The 7500-nt window shown below is 34.6% G+C and overlaps 1 protein-coding gene across 12 annotated transcripts in view; it reads left to right on the top strand.

The window, feature by feature from the left end:
* LOC144957880 (unconventional myosin-Ia-like) overlaps positions 1–7500 on the top strand; it is a 228203-nt gene that overhangs the window by 123229 nt on the left and 97474 nt on the right. For 7 of the 12 annotated variants that reach the window (XM_078889387.1, XM_078889385.1, XM_078889386.1 and 4 more), the window contains exon 1: positions 3244–3859. The exons of 4 other annotated variants lie outside the window; for them this stretch is intronic. The gene's annotated coding sequence lies outside the window, so the exon portion shown is untranslated. Of the gene's footprint in view, positions 1–3137; positions 3860–7500 lie in introns of those variants that run through there. One more of the 12 variants, XM_078889390.1, reaches the window with a different exon arrangement.

Here is a 7500-nt window from a genome sequence, read left to right as displayed (position 1 = left end):
TTCTTTAATCCTTGAGCAAGTCACCTCGCCCTAGCTCATTTTGCAGCGCTGCACTGCGGCTGACGCCTGGGTTATTCCAGTCTTTCCTTGGAATAGACCCTAGAGAATAATTTCCCCCTATGGGATGTATAAAGGGAATTTTATTTTATATTATTTATTTATTTTAACAGCGCTGGCGTCATGTCTCGTTCCACATATTATTTCATGATGCTGTTGGTCAGGGACCCTTTGAGCACGTTTAGTGGATATTGCTCTATATAAAAGCTCAATGAAGGATACGACTTTTTGTCATTGTGTGACATGACAGTAAGTAGTAGACATTAAATTCAACACTATCTCATTTACATGCACAGCACCAGGCCAGAAATGGCACACGATTATCTTATAATTCTCAAGTGACCCCCCAGACAATCAAGATGTATCGCATGGCATGGTATGACGAATCTACTGCCGTCACGCTCCGCTGAACACGCAATACCAAACCTCGTGTTATTGTTATTGTTCATTTTATTTTTATTGTTGTTGTTTGTAGGTGGTTGCATTTATAATTATAATTCTTCTTTCCATTTTGTAACCATTTTCAAGACATAATTTCCTCCTCACTATTCTCTAAATAAAAAATTAAATAAATAAATAAATAAATAAATAAATAAATAAATAAATAAAGTGAATCAATGAATATATATATATATATATATATATATATACCCGAGTACGGTGAGAGAATGTGAGTAAAGAGTCTTTTCCAAGGACTCAACTATGCGCCGAGCGAGGCTCGAACTCGGGACCTTCCGATCCCGAAAGCGAGTGTTGTCCCAGAGCCGCATACTAATTCAAATCTTTAAGCATTTTATACCTATGGTATTCGTATGATGTGTTAGATTATAGATTCGTGGTAAGATTATATGTCACTGTCCATTGGTCTCGTGTAAGTTAGATGTAGTAGTCCTTCAGAGCCATTAGGCCATAGCCCTACTATAACTGACTCTTTTAGTACGCCATGCATTAGGCCCATGGAGCCGGAGTTTATCCCGTGAAACGGACAATAGCAATTGCTTGCTACCATTTAGACAGGACGCTAGTCTATCGCAAAGTACTTTCCGCCAGATCTAAGATACCCAGGCACCCATTCACTTCTGGGGGGGGGGGGGGGGGGGAGGTAAAAAAATAGATCTCGTTTGCACCCGGGTTCGACCTTGGCGTGTGAAGCGAGTGCTCTACCAACTGAGCTATCGGGACCCCCGTAAGTTAGATGAATAGGTTCAAATCTTGTTGGAAATCCTTGGACGATTCCTTCCGAAGGCTATGAAATGTGTATCTTTTTTTATTTCAATTAACTGGACAAACGACTTCCTTTTTCAATAGAAAAGTTAAGATGTGTAATTTAGTGGTGTTTTAAAGTTATCATGTTAATATGCATCCATGCATTAAATTATTAATTTGCTCCATCGCACACTAACTGCTGGTATAGTTTTTTTCTTTAAAGAATTCATTCATCCATCCTTCAATCTATCCATCCATCCATCAATTCATTCACCCATCCGCCCATCAATACACACATTCATTCATTTATTTATTTAACAAATCGTTTATTCATTCATTCATTCATTCCATCAATTCATTCATTCATTCATTCATTCATTCCATCAATTCATTCATTCATTCATTCCATCAATTCATTCATTCATTCATTCATTCATTCATTCCATCAATTCATTCATCCTTCGTTCGTTCATCCTTTCATCCATCCATCCATCGTTCGCCCATTCGTTTATTCATTCTTTTATTCGCTCACTCACTCGCCCACTCACTTATTGTTTCATCATTCATTCATTCATTCATTCATTCATTCATTCATTCATTCATCCATTTATTCATTCATTCATCCATTCATTCATTCATCCATTCATTCATTCATTCATTCACTCATTCAGCAATTAATTCTAGCGCCCCCCCCCCTCCCCTTTACACACTCAATATTAATCCCACATTTTCCTCTTCTCTCCACAGATAACAGACCAAAGTCAAGCATTCTTCTGACCTGCTTCAAGTTCACAAGACCCCATAATATTACATCCAAAACACCAACCTGCCACTTAAACGATACTTAAATGATTATCTAGAGATCACATTGACTTTAATTCGGAAAATGTCTTGATACTGTGTTATAGCCTTAGAATTTTGCACGCATTCGCCGTTGAACTTCTCAAAAGGGAATAACTGAAAATGTGCAAATAGATGATTTAACTTATTATATAAATAAATAAATTTAAAAATAAATAGATAAATAGATAAATAAATAAATAAATTAATTTTAAAAAATAAAATCAATAATAAATAAATAAATAACTTAATTTATAGACAAATAAATAATAGATGAAAAGATAAATAAACAAATAAATATATAAATAAATAAGTAATTAGAGGGATGAATAAATAGAAAAAAATATAAAAGCGCCCAGCGTCGTATCTGTAGTGGAAATGAAAATTACTTCCCAAAAATATAGCAATAAAATAACATTTTAAAAAGTTTCTTTAAAAAATAAAACCAAAGACTGGTTATAACCCACGATCTTTAAAGAATAAAGATTTTTAAAAACATAGTCTTATTGTACAACGTTAACAATTTTTAGAATAAATTTAAATAAATTAAAAACTACTTATTATTTCAATTATGATTATTTTCTAATAAACTCACCAGTGAAAATAATTTTCAATCAATACATGTTAGCTCATTTGGTAGAGCACTCTATTTTTTTATTATTATTATTATTATTGTTATTATTATTATTATTATTATTATTATTATTATTATTATTATTATTATTATTATTATTATATTATTATTATTATTATTATTATTATTATTATTATTATTATTGTTATTATTATTATTGTTATTATTATTATTATTATTATTATTATTATTATTATTATTATTATTATTATTATTATTATTATTATTATTATTACTATTATTATTATTATTATTATTATTATTATTATTATTATATTATTATTATCAATAATAGATATATTATTTAGGTAGATAGATAGATAGATACAAACCCTGAGATGATATTGATTTGTTATCGATTTCTTTATTATAATATCTCTCTTTTTTTATATTATTAAAGGAAAATCGACCACAATGCTGGATTAGTGACAAAATCCTTATCTATCTCTCCATTGTGATTGATTTCATGTGTGTAGTACATAGAATCTAGATGTGTGTGTGTTTGTGAAGTGTGCAACAACGACAACACCCGTAGCATCAGACGTGTAGTAGTCACAGCAGTTAGTAACAGTAGACCCAAACCCGGCGTGGTTTGTCGTGTCGTCAATTTCAATCAAATTCAATCATAACATAGGCTAATAAAATAATAATAATCATAATAATACACAACGCTATTAATAATAATAATAATAATCATCACCACCAGCAACGGCATCATCATCTTACACGGAATGTGTCATTGCTATTCTCTTCTTCTTACTTCTTTGTCGTCGTTTTCATATCATCGGAGCTAGATAGTCAGTCGCGTTGACATCGTTACGTCTACCAATGCAGCTGCTGTGTGAAAATTTTAATAATTAATACATAGATTAAATATAAACATTCTTAACCCACTCGCAAGAAAGCACACCACTTACACACGCCTGCTGTAATTATTATTAACTGTGTTTAAGCTGTGAAGTGTTTCTATTTCTATTCTATTTTCGTATCATTGTCTCGGAGTTTGGATTTTACTTTTAACGTCAACAACTATAATATTTGTTGTTGACAAGTTCTATATAATACCTTGGATTGCTTTGGATAAATATATAACCAAAGTTTCTGTACAACTACACATTCAAGGTAAGTGTAATTTCCATTTTTATGTTATATATATATATATATATATATATATATATATATATATATATATATATATATATATATATATAATTATGAGTATTATTGGGTACTTGTAGGTACGAGAGTGCTCGATAATTAGAGCATATAAAAATAAATAAATTCACTCACGTATATGTTAGCCAAAACGTGCGTTTCGGTGATTCTCTCATCTCCTCAGTATTTGTTAGGGTTGGGGACGTTTTTCATCGAATAGTCTACGGTTTTTTTCTTCATTGTTGTCATGTTGAGAGTGGTGTGTGGCTACTGGTCCCGAGAGTGCTCAACTGTTTGGATCGTGATAATTATGAGTGTTATTGGGTAGAAATAATATATATATATATATATATATTATATATATATATATATATATTTAAATTGAGCTTTTATATAGAGCAATATCCACTAAACGTGCTCAAGGAGCTTGACAAAGTTTCCCTGGCCAACAGCAACACGTAACATTAACATGTAGGTCGGGACATGACGCCTTAACTTTTTTTAGGCGATATTACAATAATTTATCATACCAAATGTATGAAGAGGCAATTAATTGTTCCTGAAACCGGAATGAACTTCGTCCACTATAATTGAAGGGACGAAATTGACGTGACTAAGCTCTTTGTTTGTTTTTGGTGATTAGTTCTCACTACATTATATCAATCAGACTATTTAGTTTCAAGGTTACGCATAGTTTTGCGATTCAACGTTTTATTCGACTGGCGATGTTGTGAGTATTCTACCTAAAGCATAGCATCATTAATTTGGTTTTAAGGGACTATGTCAGGTTAAATGAGTGGAAGAAGAGAGCTACCACCTGTGAAAATTTGAACTATTTCCCGAGGAGTGACCTCTTTTGCGAATCCAAAGTGCTATCAATTTCACCAATGACGACACGAATGAATAATTAATCGAAACAGAACGTGACCTGAAAAAAAAATTATTTTTCCTCTCTCTCTCTCTCTCTCTCTCTCTGTCTCTCTCTCTCTCTCTCTCTGCTCTTTCTCTCTCTCTCTCTCTCTCTTTCTCTCTCTCTCTCTATCTATCTATTTAGCCATATATATATATATATATATATATATATATATATATATATTTATCTCCCTCCCCTCCCCCTCCCTTCTCTCTCTCTCTCTCCTATCTCTCTCTCCCTCTCTCTTTCTCTCATTATTTTTTAGATCTCTTTCTCTCTATCTCTTTCTCTATCTCGCTCTCTCTCTCTCTCTCTCTCTCTCTCTCTCTCTCTCTCTCTCTATATATATATATATATATATATATATATATATATATATATCACTCCCTCTCACCCCCTCTCCCTCTCTCTTTCTCTTCCCTCTCCTCTGTCCTCTCTCTCTACCTCTCGCTCTCTCTCTCTCTCTCTCTCTCTCTCTCTCTCTCTCTTTACCTCTCTCTCTCACACACTCTCTATCTCCCTCTCTCTTTCTCTTCCCTCTCCTATGTCCTCTCTCTCTACCTCTCGCTCTCTCTCTCTACCTCTCGCTCTCTCTCTCTCTCTTTACCTCTCTCTCTCACACACTCTCTATCTCCCTCTCTCTCTACTATCTCTCTCTCCCTCCCTCTCTCTTTCTCTCATTCTTTTTTATCTCTTTCTCTCTATCTCTTTCTCTATCTCGCCCCCCCTCTCTCTCTCTCTCTCTCTCTCTCTCTCTCTCTCTCACACACACACACACACACACACTTCCACGGTTTCTTCGATCTTCTCGGTACATGCAAAAAAAAAGTTAGAGGGAAACTGTACGCAAGGAAAAATAAGGGGGAAAAATCTGGACATTTACATGAGTTCTAGGAAACCGTGTATTCGAGGAAACCGTGTATTCAGGAAAACCGAACTCGAGACCATGTACTCAGACTTGGTGGACACCTGTAGCCTACCCTGTTTGTATTTTAAACGTACCTCACGTATAGGCTTTATTAGGATTGTTTGAATGTGGATCAGAGGTGTTTGGCATACTGGGGCGTGACTGTGTTTTATAATTACTTTCTGGGTGGCACACTCATTTATTTTTATGAACGCTATACACACACCTGTATATTTATTTATATATATATATATATATATATATATATATATATATATATATATATATATATAAATATATAAATATATATAAATAATATGCATCATCGACTGACAATAGTCTAATTTCGAGAATGATTCAGATTCTGAAAATTTGATTTACATTAACAATATGAGATGATGTTAAGGTTATTATGAGAAGAACAAACATAGTTTCTTAAAGTACCGAAGTCTAATATTTCATAATTTTAGTCATAATTTTTACTTTGATATTAATTATTTAGCATCCGATTTATCCCGACTAAATTATACCCATTTGAGGTTGGTAGGTCACGTTGCCCCTAACTGTGAGCTATGTGAACTCATTATTACTGACACTTATTATCATGTTCTTAATACGCATGAACACATGAACACACACACACACACACACACACACACCTATCTACCGAATGTAAATAACTATTTGATAACAAATTAATGATATAGATAGTATGCGCTTGGCTAAGAAGCTCATAACATTGCCATCCGGAAGTATAACGGACCAACACACAAAACTGTGTGTATCCATGAACGTTTATAGTCGGGTTAATACAGTTCAGTGAGCATTACTCATAAACGCGGATGGCAAAAACATCAACAAAGACCTGAGTGACTTCGAACTATCTATAGCTGAGTTCACTAGCTAGTAGTGGGACCTGAATGGATCCCAGATGAGGCAGAAATTCTTTCTCTCTCTCTCTCTCTCTCTCTCTCTCTCTCTCTGTGTGTCTCTGTCTCTCTCTCTCTCTCTCTCTGTCTCTCTCTCTGTGTGTGTGTCTCTCTCTCTGTCTCTCTCTCTCCTTCTCTCTCTCACCCTCTCTCTCTGTCTCTCTCTCTCCTTCTCTCTCTCACCCTCTCTCTCTGTCTCTCTCTCCCTCTCTATGTCTCTGTCTCTCTCTCTCTCTTTCTCTCTCTCTCACCCTCTCTATCTTTCTCTCTCTCTCTTTCTCTCTCTCCCCTCTCTCTCTCCCTCTCTCCCCCCTTCTCTCTCTCCCTCTCTCCCCCCTCTCTCTCCCTCTCTCCCCCCCCCTCTCTCTCTCTCCCCCCCTCTCTCTCCCTATCTCTCTCTCTCTTTCTCTCTCTCTCTCTCTCTCTCTCTCTCTCTCTCTCTCCCTCTCTCCCTTTCCAGCAGTGATTGGGTGACTGGCTGTATTTGATCTGGCGGAAAGTACTTTACTATAGACAAACGTCTTATCCAACGAATAACAAGCGATCGATTTGTCCGTTTAAGGCTAGAGAAACTGGGATAGAATCCATATCCATGTGCCTTATTGTTTAAAAAAAACGAATTAAAATATTTGTATCTTAAGTTTTAATTAAGCACTCGTAAAATCCGTTAAATTCTTCTGAAACAAAATTAGCAAACGGACAAAGGATATTAAATAAACCATTCATAACCCCCATCATTATAGCTAAATAGAGGCCTCGTGATTTTTAAAGCTTACATTATTAATTATTATAGTTATAAAATAAAACTTCTTCTTCAAGTACCATGTCTGTGCCAGACATCTGTGATCATGGTACGCCA

Source organism: Berghia stephanieae, chromosome 12, assembly GCF_034508935.2.
Source record: "Berghia stephanieae isolate SIO BIC M18660-M18661 chromosome 12, UCSD_Bste_1.3, whole genome shotgun sequence".
In the NCBI taxonomy this organism is placed as follows: domain Eukaryota; kingdom Metazoa; phylum Mollusca; class Gastropoda; order Nudibranchia; family Aeolidiidae; genus Berghia; species Berghia stephanieae.
This window is presented reverse-complemented; position numbering and strand designations above follow the sequence as displayed.